This window comes from Sus scrofa, chromosome 13 (genome assembly GCF_054392235.1).
Source record: "Sus scrofa isolate SSC_HxYL_T2T_F1_AM1 chromosome 13, Sscrofa_HxYL_maternal_Yorkshire_Landrace_v2.0, whole genome shotgun sequence".
Taxonomy (NCBI): domain Eukaryota; kingdom Metazoa; phylum Chordata; class Mammalia; order Artiodactyla; family Suidae; genus Sus; species Sus scrofa.
Window position 1 is genome coordinate 45,897,069 of NC_139395.1, and position 16,568 is coordinate 45,913,636.

At 39.2% G+C, this 16,568-nt stretch overlaps 1 long non-coding RNA gene across 2 annotated transcripts in view; it reads left to right on the forward strand.

Moving 5' to 3' along the window:
• Positions 1 to 16,568, forward strand: part of LOC102162605 (uncharacterized) — a 55,576-nt gene that overhangs the window by 8,567 nt on the left and 30,441 nt on the right. For both annotated transcript variants that reach the window (XR_014823146.1, XR_014823147.1), the window contains one exon: positions 1,829 to 1,896. This is a non-coding gene — a long non-coding RNA (uncharacterized LOC102162605). The remainder of the gene's footprint in view (positions 1 to 1,828; positions 1,897 to 16,568) is intronic.

A 16,568-nucleotide genomic window follows, 5' to 3' on the forward strand; every position in this document is an offset into this window, starting at 1 on the left:
AGTCCCTGGCCTTGCTCAGTGGGTAAAGAATCCAGCATTGCCATGAGCTGCGGTGTAGATCCCAGACACAGCTCGGATCCCACGTTTCTGTGGCTGTGGCATAGGCCTACACCCGTAGCTCCAATTGGATCCCTAGCCTGGGAACCTCCATATGCTGCAAGTATGGCCCTAAAAAGCAAAAAATTTAAAAAAAAATTTTTTTAATATATAAGAAAGAATAAATGCTGGCAATGTTGTAGAGAAGAAGGCATGCTTGTGTGCTGTTGGTGATACTGTAAATTGGTATCACCTCCATGGAAAACAATGTGAAGACTCCTCAAAAACTTAAAAGTAGGGATTCCCATCATGGCGCAGTGGAAATGTATTTGACTAGGAACCATGAGGTTGCAGGTTCAATCCCTTCCCTTGCTCAGTGGGTTAAGGATCTGGTGTTTCCCTGAGCTGTGGTGCAGGTCACAGACACATCTCGGCTCTGCTGTGGCTGTGGTGTAGGCCGGCAGCTGTGGCTCCAATTGGACCCCTAGCCTGGGAAGCTCCATATGCCACAGGTGCAGCCCTAAAAAGCAAAAAAAAAAAAAAAAAAAAAAAAAAATTAGAACTACCAATATGATCCAGCAATTCCACTTCTGGAAATGTATACAAAGGCAATGAAAACATTATGTTGAAGAGGTACCTGCATCCCCATGTTTATGATAGCATAATTTACAGTAGCCAAGACATGGAAACAACTTAAGTGTCCATTAATGAATGAATGGATAAATAGGATGGGAGACTTTGTTTATTATATCTCTATCTATCTGTCTATCTATGCCATAAAAAAAAAGAGAGAATCCTGCCATTTGTAGCAACATGCATGAACCTTTGAGGACCTTATTATAAGTGAAATAAGTCAAAGTGAGAGAAAAATACTGTATGATCTCATATGTGCAATCTAAATCAACCAAACTCATAGAAAAAGAGAAGCATTTACTTGAAGAAGAAGCATTTATTGAAATCATTGAGTTTGATGCTGTTGGTTTTCTGTAGCACCAGCATTCTCCTCTAAAGGGGATATGCTTGGAGTTCCCGTCGTGGCGCAGTGGTTAATGAATCCGACTAGGAACCATGAGGTTGTGGGTTCGGTCCCTGCCCTTGCTCAGTGGGTTAACGATCCGGCGTTGCCGTGAGCTCTGGTGTAGGTTGCAGACGCGGCTCGGATCCCGTGTTGCTGTGGCTCTGGCATAGGCCGGTGGCTACAGCTCCGATTTGACCCCTAGCCTGGGAACCTCCATATGCCGCGAGAGCGGCTGAAGAAATAGCTAAAAAGACAAAATTAATTAATTAATTAAAAAAATAAAAAAAAAATAAAGGGGATATGCTTGAAGAGGCAATCATTGTGCTTCACTTGATCATCTGGTGATTTGGCAAGTTCTGTAATTCTTCACAGTCAATTCAGTACTTTTTCTGCAAGAGAAATACATGCTTAGAGAAATAAAATTTGGGAAAATTAAGAGAAAACCTATTATATTCATAGCTATACCCATAGCCCAGCAAGAGGAATGCTAAACAATTTTTCTATGAATTAAGGCAGACTAGAGACATTCTAATTTCATTGAAGAAGAAAAAAGCACAGGTGGAGGTGGCCTGAGAAGAAGATAGCTATAGGTGGGGATGCCTATTTGAGTCTTCATACCTCAGAGGAGCCTTTAGGAACTTCCATGGAGCAGAAAAGGTGAAGGGTAGAGACAGTGGAGTTGACATGAAGCAGACTCTGGTCAGAGGCATATGGGGTGTTATACAAGGCATAGAAAATGCTGTTTAAATATTCTTTTCTATTTTCTATTCTTAGAAAGTCCAGACTCTGACCTTATATGTTCAAGACTCAACCCTGCCAGCCCCTAGCTCTGTGGCCTTTGGGTAAGTCACCTCCCTTTCTAGACCTCTGCCTTTTTAAATGTGAAATGCTGCTAATAGCCTCACTTCCTCATGGTAGGGACTGTGAGGAACACATTAGAGGAGATACAGGCAAAGAAGGTGACAATGCAGGATACATGGTTGACAGTGGATCAGTGATAATTGCTAGTCCTCCTGTAGTACATGCCATATTCTTGATGATCTTGTCAAGAGCATAGTTTCTCTTCTGCTTTGGTGAAAGGCTGTGGGGAGGGACCACTATTCATTTTTTTGTCCATTCATTCTCTTTCTCCTTACACCATTGCCAGCCATTTTAATGACTTCAGTGTGTATTTTGTTTATGTGTCTGTGTAAAATATATATTGTTTGTGTTTGTTTATCGTTAACGTACATAATGGTGTTGTGTTACTTGTATTAGTTTCTCCTTGGATTTTTCTCTCAGTGCAGTTTTTTTTGTTGTTTTTTTGTTTTGTTTTGTTTTTGTCTTTTTGGCCATTTCTTGGGCCGATCCCGTGGCATATGGAGGTTCCCAGGCTAGGGGTCGAATCGGAGCTGTAGCCACCAGCCTACGCCACAGCCACAGCAACGCAGGATCCGAGCCATGTCTGCGACCTACACCACAGCTCACAGTAACGCTGGATCCTTAACCCACTGAGCAAGGGCAGGGATCGAACCCACAACCTCATGGTTCCTAGTCGGATTCGTTAACCACTGCACCATGACGGGGACTCCTCCTCAGTGCAGTGTTTTGAGACCTGTAGTATTGCTAAGTATACATCTGATTTATTCTGTAAGCTGCGCAGAACTATATGAAAACACCTTCCATGGTTCACCTGTTGATTTCTTGGCTATTCTCACCCAGGCTTCCCCCAAACCTACCACTTGCCACTATGAATAACACTGCAATAAACAAGTATGACGCTGTACAAGCTATGGGAGAATTTCTTGGTAATTTTCCTAGGTTTGGAAATGCTGGACCATGAGATACATATATATTTAATTTGTTACTTTGTCTTAGAAGTGGTAGATTGCTCCTCCAAATGGCCCTAACAATCTTCCCTGTCACCACAGATCTTGAGAGTATAGATCTCTCTACTTCTTCACCAGCATTGGACATTACCCAGCCTTCTGATTTTTGCTAATAAAACAGGTACAAATTGGTATCTCATTGTTTTAATTTTAATTTGTCTGGTAAATCATGAGCTTTTGAACTTCCTTCATATGCTAATTGGTGTTTTGCCTTTATTATTTTGCAAAACCATAGCCCCTGCCTATTTTTCTGTTGGTTTGATGTATATTTTTCTTGTTGCTTTTTTGCATATACATTCTACATGTTAGCTTACTGTTACTTTAATTTTTTACTTCTTCCATGATAGGTTTTTAAATTTTATTTTTTTAACTCAGTGAATTTTATTACATTTATAGTTGTAGGAGTTCCCGTCGTGGCGCAGTGGTTAACGAATCCGACTAGGAACCATGAGGTTGCGGGTTCGGTCCCTGCCCTTGCTCAGTGGGTTAACGATCCGGCGTTGCCGTGAGCTGTGGTGTAGGTTGCAGATGCGGCTCAGATCCTGCGTTGCTGTGGCTCTGGCGTAGGCCGGTGGCTGCAGCTCCGATTGGACCCCTAGCCTGGGAACCTCCATATGCCACGGGAGTGGCCCAAGAAATAGCTAAAAAGACAAAAAAAAAAAAAAATTATAGTTGTACAACAGTCATCTCAACCCAGTTTTATAGCATTTCCATTCCAAACCCCCAGCCCATCCCTGCCCCCCACAACCTGTCTCCTTTGGAAACCATAAGTTTTTCAAAGTCTGTGAGTCCGTATCTGTTCTGCAAAGAAGTTCATTATATCCTTTTTTTAGATTCCACATATAAGTGATAGCATATGATGTTTTTGTTTCACTGTCTGATTAACCTCACTTAGCATGATAATTTCTAGGTCCATCCACGTTGCTGCAAATGCCGTTCTTTCTTTCCTTTTATATGGCTGAGTAATATTCTATTGTGTATATGTACTACATCTTCTTTATCCACTCCTCTGTTGATGGACATTTAGGTTGCTTCCATGTCTTGGCTATTGTATATAGTGCTGCAATGAACATTGGAGTACATGTATCTTTTCAAGTCATAGTTTTCTCTGGAAAGAGGCCCAGGAGTGGAATTGCTGGATCAAATGGTAATTCTATTTTTAGTTTTTTGAGGACTCTCCATACTGTTTTCCATCATGGTTGCACCAGCTTACATGGCCACCAACAGGGTAATAGAGTTCCCTTTTCTCCATACCCTCTCCAGCATTCATTGCTTATAGACTTTTTGATGATGGCCATTCCGGCTGGTGTAAGGTGGTACCTCATAGTGGTTTTGATTTGCATTTCTCTAATAGTAATGTTGAACATTTTTTCATGTGTTCTTTGGCCATCTGTATGTTTTCTTTGGAAAATTGTCTGTTTAGGTCTTCTGCCCATTTTTTTTATGGGGTTTGGTTTTTCGGTTTTGGGTTTTTTTTGACACTGACTACATGAGGTGTTCATAAATAGCTTATCATTATTTTTAGGTATGACAAGTATCTCTAGTTCTGCCAGCTGTCTACTAACTTATCCATAGTGTCTTTCATTTATCAGAGATCTTCAATCCAACTGGAATATTGACTGTGAATGAAATGAATTTTTAGGAGAGTTTAGAAACTAGGATAGTCATAATAAGTTATAATCTAGGAGCATGGACTGTCTCTCCATTTATTCATATGATCTTAAAAACCCTTTGGTCAAATATTAAAGTTTTCTCTTTGGAAGTCTTGAGTATTCTTATTCTTAAATAGGTTCATTTTCAGATACTTTATAGGTTTTGTTTCTATTTTGAATGAATATTTTTTTTCTTTTTTGAAGTGTAGTTAATTTACAGTGTTGTATTAGTTTCAGTTGTACAGCAAATGATTCAGTTATACATATACGTATGTGTATGTGTATATTCTTTTTCAAATTACTTCCCATTATAGGTTATTACAGGATACTGTTTAGTTCCCTGTGCTATGCTGCAGAGTAGATCCTTGTTGTTGACCTATTTGCTGTATACTAGTGTGTGATTTTTTTTTTTAATTTTCTTTTCCAATTGGGTGTTACTACTGTAAAGAAATAAGTATAGGTTGATCATGCATCCAGCAGAATTTCACAATCGCTTTAATAGTGTTAATAGTTGCTGATTCGTGCCATCCCTAGATTGATTATAGTATCTTCATTTTTATCTTAGGTAGGCTGAAGTGCCATCCAGCAAAATGGAAAGTCTTAAATGAAATAAAAAGATCACCACTTGCTCATAAAATGGCCCCTGGATATCTGCTTTGCATTAAAGGGCAACTGTCTTCCAAGTAGTAGTTTACAGATAGGCTCTGTGACAGTTAATTTTATGTATCAACTTGGCTGGGCCATGGTGCCTAGATATTTGGTCAAACATTATTCTGGATATTTCTGTGAGGTTGTTTTTGGAGGTGATTGACATTTAAATCATTGGACTTTGAGTAAAGCCAATTGCCCTCATGAATAGAACAAAAGACTGACCTCTCCAAGCAAAAAAAGGAATTCTCCCAGCAGACAGCCTTTGGACACCCTTTTATGGGTATTCTTAAGAATGGTTGTCTTAAATTTATCTCTTTGAAGTTGCAAGTTTAAAAAGAACATAAGATCAGAGGTTTACTTGACAAGAGCTGCAGTCCAAATATACGAGGTGGGGAGTTAGCAGGATTATCCATGAATTAGCCCAGGTCAGAAAGAATCTGACAGAGGTAGGGGTCATGTGAGGTCTCTTTACAATTACCGCAAATCATGAAAGTACCCCCCAAATCTTTAAACTTAAGGGTGGAACACATGTTCTTTCCTTCTCTATTATCAAGCCAAAATACATATCTTCCCACAAAGATTCGTTACTTCTGTTTTATCAAGCCAAAGATACTTCCCACAAAGAGATGGCCAGGAAATTTTGAACTTTAAGAAGATGAGAAAGGAGTTCCTGCTGTGGCACAGTGGATTAAGAATCCGGCTACAGTGACTCAGGTTGCTGCAGAGGCATGGATTTGATCCCAGAGCCAGCTCAGTGGGTTAAAAAGTCTGGTGTTGCTGCAGCTACGGTGTAGGTCACAGCTGTGGCTTGGATTCAGTCCCTGGCCCAAGAACTTCCATATGCTGTGAGTGTGGTCATAAAAGAAAATGAGAAGGAATTAATTAGGTGTAATAACAGCATTGTGGGTATGTGAAGAAATGTCACACTTCTCATCAGAGATGCACTCTAAAAGTATATGAGTAAAATGACATGATGTCTAACTTGTGCTAATACTTCAGCAAAGAAAAAGAGAAATAAAAGGATAGAAGAAGGATATATGGCAAACACTTTGCACTTTGTTGAATCTATATGATAGGTTATGAGGTTTATTATATTATTGTCCCCAGATTTACATATTCTTAAATTTTCATAGACTTAAATTTTACATTTAAGTTTTTCATAACAAGTATTTAAAGTCATAAAAATGAGCTCTTTATCTCTTAATCTGGTTTACTCCCAAAAATGAAAAATAAAAATGATTTTACTTACACAAGGTCCATCATGTAGTTTAGTTATGTTAAGCCCTTCATATCTGTAAGAAATTGTATTTTGAAATAACTATTTTTGCTCTATGATATATCGCAAATTACTAAACTTTACTTGATAATCTTTGGCTAAGGATGAGAATGAAACATTTGGCTAATGGTTAATTCTTATTTAACTAATATTTTAAAATATCTACTATACATTTGTTTGTCAAAGGGAGTGATGTATAAAACATATACATCAAGTTTTGGCCTGAAATCAAATATAGAAAATTCAAAATAATCTTGAATATTTAAGTAGAAATATAGAGTATTAGACAGTGAATTGCAGTAAAATTAAATTACACATTTGATGAAAGTTAAAGACATTACCATTGGCCTTACAGAAGTAAAAATGATTATAAGGGAATACTATGAGCAATTATACATCAACAAATTAGATAACCTAGGTGAAATGGCCAAATTCCTAGAAACACACAAATTACCTAAACTGACTCAAGAAGAAATAGGAAATCTCAACAGCTCTAAATCAAGAGATCAAATCAGCAATAATAAAAACCTAACAAAGAAAAGTTCAGGACAAAATGGCTTTTTAGTGAATTCTGTCAAACATTATTAAAGATTTAATGTTAATCCTTAGAGTTCTCGCATGGCACAGGGGGTTAAGGATCTGGCATTGTCATTGCAGCAGCTTGGGTCACTGCTGCGGTGCAGGTTTGATCCCTTACCCGACAACTTCCATATGCTACGAATGGAGCTGAAAAATAAAATAAAATAAATAACACAAGTAATAAAAGTTGACAAGGATATGGAAAAAAGGGAACCTATTACACTGTTCGTGGGGATGTAAATTGGTGCAGTCACTGTGGAAAACAGTCTGGGGGGGTTTCTCTAAAAACTAAAAATAGAATTATCATATGACCCAGCACTTCTACTCTGGGTATATATCCAAAAAAATCCCCCCCAATGATATGAAAAGATAAATGTACCCCAACATTCATAGAAGCATTATTTACAATTGCCAAGATATGGAAGCAACCTAAGTGTCCACAAATAAATGGATAAAGAAGATGTATGTGTATACATAGGTATACAATGGACTACTATTCAGTCATAAAAAGAATGGAATTTTGCCATGTGCAGCAACATGGATAGACTTGAAGGACATTATGCTAAGTAAAATAAGTCAAAGAAAGACATACTGTATGATATCACTTATATGCGGAATCTAAAAAATACAGCAAACTAGTGAATGAAACAAAAAAGAACACTCACAGATACGAAAACACACTAGTGGTTACTAGTGAGGAGAGGAAAGAGGGAAGGGACAAAAATGATTATTATGGGATTATATGAAAACATGTATGAAACTTTTGAAAATTGTAAAATAAAGCACTATAGAATTTAAAGAACCTTTCATTCAATAAAATCTTTTTTTTTTTTTTTTTTTTTTTTGTTTTTTGTCTTTTGTCTTTTTAGGGCTGCACCCACGGCATATGGAGGTTCCCAGGCTAGGGGTCTAATCAGAGCTACAGCTGCCGGCCTATACCAGAGCCAAAGCAACAAGGGATCTGAGCCGAGTCTGCGACCTACACCACAGCTCACAGCAACACCAGATCCTTAACCCATTGAGCAAGGCCAGGGATCGAACCCGCAACCTAATGGTTCCTAGTTGGATTCGTTAACCACTGAGCCATGATGGGAACTCCTGGCCAACTGATTTTTAACAAGAGTGGCAAGACTATTCAATGGGGAAAGAAAAGTCCCTTCAAAAAATGGTGCTAGAACAACTAGATAATTGTATGCAAAAGAATGCATTTGGGGCGTTCCCATCGCGGTGCAGTAGAAATGAATCCAGCTAGTAACCACGAGGTTGGGGGTTCGATCCCTGGTCTTGCTATGTGGGTTAAGGATCCAGCATTGCTGTGAGCTGTAGTGTAGATCATAGACGCAGCTCGGATCCTGCATTGTTGTGGCTGTGGTGTACACCAGCAGCTGCAGCTCAACTTGGAGCCCTAGCCTGGGAACCTCCATATGCCGAAGGTGTGGCCCTAAAAAAGCAAAAACAAAAAGGGAATGATTTTGGACCTCAAACTCATACTACAAACACAAATTTTAAAAAAATGGGTTTGTAATCTAAATTTAAGAGCTACAACTATGAAACTCTTAGAAGAAAAGACAAGAGTAAATCTTCATGCCCTTGAATTTTACAATGGATTCTTAGGTGTACTAAAAGCAGAAGAAACAACAGAAAAAAAAAGATATTGGACTTTATCAGAATTTAAAACTTTGTGCATCAAAGGACATTATTGGAGATATTAAAAGATGTTTAACATTATTAGTCATTAGAGAAAAGCAGAAACTCTAATGAGATATCATTTCACACCTGCAAGAATGGGTATTAAAAAATACTGGTGAGGTTGTAGAGAAATTGTGGAGAAATTGTGACTGTCAAATGTTGCTTGCAGAAATGTAAAATAGTACAGTCTCTGTGGAAAACAGCTTGGTGGTTCCTCAAAAAGTTACACATATAATTATCATATGACCCAGCAAATTCCACTCCTAGGTACATATACAAAAATATTGAAACAGGTGCTCAAATACTTATACACAAGTGTTCATAGGATCACTGTTCATAATAACCAAAAGGTGGAAACAACCCAGATGCCATCAGTGAGTAAGTGGAAAACAAATCATGATCTGTACATACAATGGAATATTATTGAGCAATAAAAAGGAAACAAAGTATAGAAATGTGCTACAACGTGAATGAACCTCAAAAACATTTTACTAAATGAAAGGCAAGTCGCATATATGATTCTATGTATATGAAATATACAGATTAGTAAATCCATAGAAACAGAAAGCAGATTATTGAATTCCAGGTGTTATGGTAAGAAGGAAATGGAAAAAAATTGCTTAGTGGGTATGAGGTTTTATTTTGAAGTGGTGAGAATGTTATGGAACTACACAGAGGAGGCAGTTTCATGACATTGTAAATATATTGAATGCCGCTGCTCTGTTCACTTTAAAATGGTTAATTTTAGTCATGCAAACTTTATCTCAATTAAAAAATGTGCACCCTTGAGCCCATATGCCTTCATAGCTCTGAGACCTTTGTTGCTCCTTTTTTTTTTTTTGTCTTTTTAGGGCCGCACCTGTAGCATATGGAGGTTCCCAGGCTAGGGATCTAATTGGAGCGGCAGCTGCCGGCCTACGCCAGAGCTATGGCAACGCAAGATCCAAGCCAGGTCTGCAACCTACACCATAGCTCACAGCAGTGCCAGATCCTTAACCCACGGAGCAAGGCCAGGGATCAAACTTGTAACTTCATGGTTCCTAGTTGGATTTGTTTCCGCTGTGCCATGACAGGAACTCCTGTTGCTCCACTTTTATTTTTTTATTTTAAAATTGTATTTATTTATTTGGCCACACCCACAGCATGCAAAGTTCCGGGGCCACAGATCAAGCTCACACCACAGCAGTGACCCAAGCCACAGCAGTGACAATGCTGGATCCTTAACCTGCTGAACCACCAGAGAACTTCAAGTTGCTCACTTTTGTTTTCAGTATCTTTATTCAAAAGTGAACTCTTTGAGGAGTTCCCACTGTGGCACTATGGTTAAGAATCCAGCATTGCCACAGCTATGGCAAGGTCACAGCTGCAGCTTGGATTCAATCTCTGGCTGGGGAACTTCCATATGCTGCTGAAAAAGAAAAAGTGAGCTCTTGCAGAGACATAAGAACCTGAAAACAGAGACCTAAGAACCTCTGAAACTTTTCCAGAAAGGCAGTAAAAAACACTGGCAAAAAATACAATTTTAATCTTTTCATTACTTTAGGAAGTTTAAAAAAAAAAACAACAACAATTCAAAGAGCATTTATTTATGAAAAATGACTGAATCTCAGAACAGTGAGTCTTATAAACTTATCCTAGTCTCATATATCACCTCCCCAGATCTTGGTAGTTTTGAAAAACAAGAGCTTATAATTAGGTTGAAAACCAGAAGCCTGGAAGCACCTGAAGGGAACAGAATGATGTTGTAGCTCCTTCAGAGCACCATTATCAGAAAATTGTCATTATTTGACCTCTCTGGCGTTCTCTGGAATACTCATTTGCAGTGCTGTCTTTATTTGACCTGACTCAGTGCTTTCCTGGGGGCGTTGGTTGAAAACAATCTGAGGCTATTTTTGAGTTCATGGGTGCTGTATGGTGGCTAACATTTGTGGAAAGCAACAGGCTAACCAAAAGTCTAAAGCTGGGAATTGAGATGTCCATGGGAGCTTTTGAAAAGCATCTATATATTCCTGAGAATTTAGAAGGCCATGCGCACGTGCACACATGTAGTGCTATGCGCATGCTCAGGAAAGACCAGAGAAGGCCTTAAGGTCTCATCTGTGGCTAATCTCGAGGTTCTGTGCATGCAGGAAATGAAGGCTAATGTGTAGTTTTAAACTGTCTGGTTAAGTGTCAAAGGCATTCCTTGACACACACAAGTTTTTATTGGCAAAGACTGGGAGATTTATTGGTTCCAGCCATTTAAGAAATTTTCTGTCCAATCATTAGTAGACCACTAAGACAATTCAATTGACCTTTTTAGCAGCCAGACATAACACCAAAAATTCAGACTTCACAGAGTCTGAAGAAGTCTGTTCCATCAAACTAACTAATAGCAATAGCAACAAACCTTGGAGAGAGGAGAAAATCTGATTTCCAAGTTTGCCATGTTTTTTAAATTGTCTTGCTTTCAACAACACAAAATATGACGCATGCAAAGAGCCAAGAAAGTGTGTTCCATTCACAGGTTAAAACGCAGTCAATAGAAACAATTACTGAGGAAGTCCAGATGTGGTACTTAAAAAAATTCTTCACCCAGCTCCTTCCTCTTCATCAGGCTTTTGTTCTTTGGCCTGAGGGAGCTTAAGGATAACATGATCTGAATGGCTACTTGCTACTAAGTTTTTTCCCCTTGATCCTTGTCCAGACCAGACATAGTATACTCATCTTCAGTGGGATTTTGTCTGAATGGAGTCACTTTGGGGACCATAGGGAGGGAACCGAAGAAATGGAGGAGCAAATAGTGGAGCAGTTTCTGGAGGGAAGATGATTAGTAGAAAGTGTTCTGAGGAGGTCATTCCTATCTTGGCCACTTTTAGCTTTCTTTCTTTTTTTTTTTTTTTTTTTTTTTTTTTTGTCTTTTGTCTTATTGGGGCGACTCTTGTGGCATATGGAGGCTTCCAGGCTAGGGGTCCAATCAGAGCTGTAGCCGCCGGCCTACACCAGAGCCACAGCAACTCTGGATCCGAGCTGCATCTGCGACCCACACCACAGCCCACAGCAGCACAGGATCCCCAACCCACTGAGCAAGGCCAGGGATCGAACCCTCAACCCTTGGTTCCTAGTTGGATTCATTTCCGCTGCCCCAAAATGAGAACTCCCGCCACTTTTAGCTTTCTGACTTGAGAGAAAGGAGAATAAAATCAAGACTTACAGAATTTTGTAGCAGAGATGGCATTCCCCATTGTAGGTAGTTTGATCACTCCCACGTATGAGCTCACTTGGCTTGATGTAGGAGAAAATCCAGCAGTTATTTATATTTTGTGTGCACTTGGCCTGAAGGTGAGACACAGACACTGCTTCAGACACCTTTCTCTAGGTCCTCTGGCCATTATCACTGGTAGCAGGGGAGGAAGATGGAATAAGGAGTACAGGCCCAGGAGTTCAGCGAGCAGACTTTGGAAGTCTCACTATTTGACCCCTGGCTCTTACCACCAGCAATATGTATATCATATCATATATCACATAATATAATATACGTGTAATCTATGGACTCGCCGGTCTGGCATATAAATTCCTTTTTAGGATGAAAATCCCTGCCCTACCAATTATAAAATATGATTGTTAGGTTACAGAGAGGAAAACGTTTTCAAGTTTAGAATAGTCTTAGGAACATTTCTGAGTGAGTGATTTGTAGGCAGTGCTTCAGACAGCAGTGGGATCGAACTTGTTGCAGCAGAGTTAGGATGTAGAAGGAAGGGGACAGAGAGAATGAGAATCTTTCTCGATGTGTGGGAGGCAAGATGTATGTCCTGGCATATCTTGGTTGAAAGAAGGTCCAGTGTAGCATAGGACAGACCTAAATTTGAGCCACAACTTCCTCATCCATTTAATGGTGCAAAATACTTGCCTTCTGTCCTGCAAGAGAGTGTTATGAACTGATTGAGGTAATGCATGGGAAGAGGGCTCAGAACATATAAAAGATGCTACATATAGTGAGTGACTCAGCTGTTACTGTGGGGTTATTCCCACACAAGTCCTTTCTGGCCTGCCTCCCAGAAGAATGAGCTGAGACCATCGGGGAAACTAGTTTTCTCCCTATTCTTATACTCAGGAACCAAGGAGGCAGCTTACCTTTGTCTCTTCTAGGCAAGTTCCTCTGCCCATAGGAAGAGGCAGGTCTGAGAGACAAAAGCATATTCAGAAGAGTTGCTGCTTTGTCTTCTGCCCTTAGGAGGAAAAATTAGGATGAGACCTGGGTGGTACACAGTAAGCATCAAATTCCGTCAGGAGGTTCTGGGGTTTCTTTTTGATGCGTGCTGCCCTCTAAAGGAGTGAAGAATTGGGAAGCTTCTGCCCCTCTCCCTGTTGTAAAGTAGAGATCTTTATTCTAGCCCTTCCCCTTCAGAGGTAAATACAACTTCTACAATCCTCATTTTTAGAAAACACACTCTAAGTTACAAATTACCATGAGATACGTTAAGATACCTTATATTGAGATACGTTAAAAGATTCTAGGTTTAAGGTTTACATATTCTTGGTCCAAAGCAGCCTTTGCAGTCATTTATGTATGTATATATGTATATTATGTTTTATTAAACATGATTTTATATTATAATGATATGATATTATACAGAACTGTATATTATCAGCTCTCTCTATTTTGTATATATATGTATCTTTCTTAAGATGTCATTCACACACCATAGCATTCACCTATTTAAAGTTTACAGTTCAGGAGTTCCTGTTGTGGCACAGTGGAAATTAATCCGACTAGGAACCGTGAGGTTGCAGGTTGTTCCCTGGCCTCGCTCAGTGGGTTAAGGATCCAGCATTGCCGTGAGCTTTGGTGTAGGTCGCAGACATGGCTCATATCTGGCGTTGCTGTGGTTGTGGCTTAGGCCGGCGGCAACAGCTCCGATTAGACCTCTAACCTGGGAACTTCCATATGCCGAGGGTGCAGCCCAAAAAAGACAAAAAGACAAAAAAAGAATAGTCTTTTCAACAGATGGTGCTGGGACATTAGGATATCCACATGCAAAAAATAAATAAATAAAGATTACAGTTCAGGAGTTCCCTGGTGGCACAGCAGGTTAAGGGTCCAGTGTTGTCACTGCTGTGGTGTGGGTTTGATCCCTGGTCCCAGAACTTCCTCATGCTGTGAGCATGGCCAGAAAAAAAAAGGGATATAAAGTGTACAGTTCCATGTTTTTTAGTGTATCTACAGAGTTGTATAACCATCACCACAAACATTTCAGAACATTTTTCATCACCTTAATAGAAACCCTGGGAAGTTCTCACTGCAGTGCAGCAAGTTAAGGATCTAGTGTTTTCTCTGCAGAGGTGTGGCTTCCATCCCTGGCCTGGCGCTGTGGGTTCAGGATATAGTGTTGCTTGGATTTAATCCCTGGACCAGGACCTTCCATATATCTGCAGGTGCTTCCAAAAGAAAGAAAGAGAAAGAAACTTTGTATCTGTCAGCAGACCCTTCTCAACATCTCTTTTCTGAGAGAGAAAGAATGACAGAAGGAGAGAAAGAAAAAGAGAATGAGAAAGAAAGAACGAACTTTGTATCCATCAGCAGGCCCTTTTCATTCCTCCCTCATCATCTCCTCTTTTTCTTCCACCCAGATATCTGCTAGTCTACTTTCTCTCTGTTCTAGACACTTCATATAAATGGAATTATACAACATGTAGTCTTTTTTGTCTCTTTCACTTGACATTTTAAAGGTTTATCCATGTTATAGCATGCATTAGTACTTCATTCCCTTTTATAACTAAATAATATTCCATTGTATGTATGTACCATATTTTATTTGTACATTTATCAGCTAATGAACACCTGAGTTGTTTTCACTTTTTGGCTATTATGAGTAAGGTATGTATTTTCCTTAGGTATATGCTTGAGAGTGGAATTGCTGGGCTAAATGGTGACCTTTGGAGGGAGTACCAGATTATTTTCTAAAGCAGCCACACCATTTTACATTCCCACCAGCATTATCTGAAGGTTCCAATTTCTTCACATCTTTTTAAACATTTGTTATTCTCTCTCTTCTTTAAAATATTTTCTTATTTTAGTTGATTTACAGTATTCTTTCAATTTCTGTGTACAGCAGAGTGACCCAGTAATACATATATATATATACATTCTTTTTCTTACGTTATCCTCTATCATGTTCTATCACAAGTGACTAGATATAGTTCCCTGTGCTATACAGCAGGATCTCATTGCTTATCCACTCCAAATGAAATAGTTCACATCTACTAACTAGACTCTCAGACCATCCCACTTCCTCCGCCTCCCCCTTGGCAACCACAAGTCTGTTCTCCATGTCCATGAGTTTGTTTCTTTTCTGTAGATGAGTTCATTGTGCCATATATTAGATTCCAAATATAAGTGATATCATATGATATTTGTCATTCTCTTTCTAACTTCACTTAATATGAGAGTCTCTAGTTCCATCCATGTTGCTGCAAATGGCATTGTTTTGTTCATTTTTATGGCTGAGTAGTATTACATTGTGTATCTATAGCACATCTTCTTAATCCATTCATCTATTGATGGACATTTAGGTTGTTGGGTTGCTGTGGTTAGGACTTCCAATACTATGCTGAGTAAAAGTGGTTAGAGTAGGAATCCTTGACTTATAAAATGGGCAGAAGACCTAAATAGACACTTCTCCAAAGAAGATATTCAGATTGCCAAGAGGCACAGATAAAAATGCTCAACATCACTGATTATTAGAGAAATGCAAATCAAAAGTACTATGAGGTATCACCTCACACCAGTCAGAATGGCCAACATTAACAAGTCAACCAATAACAAATGCTAGAGAGGGTATAGAGAAAAGGGTACCCTCCTTCACTGTTGGTGGGAATGTAAACTGGTACAACTACTATGGAAAACAGTATGGAGGTGCCTCAGAAAACTAAATATAGAACTACCATATGACTCAGCAATCTCACTGTTGGGCATATATCCAGACAAAACTTTCATTGAAAAAAATACATGGACCCCTATTTCATTGCAGCACTATTCCCAATAAGAATTCATTCATTCAAGGATACCATTGAAACACACACACACACACACACACACACACACACACACACACACACACAGACAGACAACTTACAGAATGGGAGAAAATAGTTTCAAATGATGCAACCGACAAGGGCTTAATCTCTAAAATATACAAACAACTTATACAACTGAGCAGCAAAAAAAACCAACAATTATTTCCCTTTTTTTTTTTTTTTTTTTTTTTTTTTGTCTTTTTGCCGTTTCTTGGGCCGCTCCGCGGCATATGGAGGTTCCCAGGCTAGGGGTCGAATTGGAGCTGTAGCTGCCAGCCTACGCCAGAGCCACAGCAACTCGGAACCCGAGCCGCATCTGCAACCTACACCAGAGCTCACGGCAACGCCGGATCGTTAACCCACTGAGCAAGGGCAGGGACTGAACCCGCAGCCTCATGGTTCCTAGTCAGATTCATTAACCACTGCGCCACGACGTATTTCCCTTTTTGATAGATGCTTTACAAATAATTTCTCCCATTTTTCTGGGGAGTCTTTGCACTCTATTGATATCTTTGTTGGTATCCTTTGAATCACTAATTTTTTTAAAATTTTTATGTAATGACTTTTATTTTTTTTTATTATAGCTGGTTTACAGTGTTATGTCAATTTTCTTTTGTACAGCATGGTGATGCAGTTACACATACATGTGTAGATTCTTTTTTCTCACATTATCATGCTCCATCATAAGTGACTAGACATAGTTCTCAATGCTATACAGCAGGATCTCATTGCCTATCCATTCC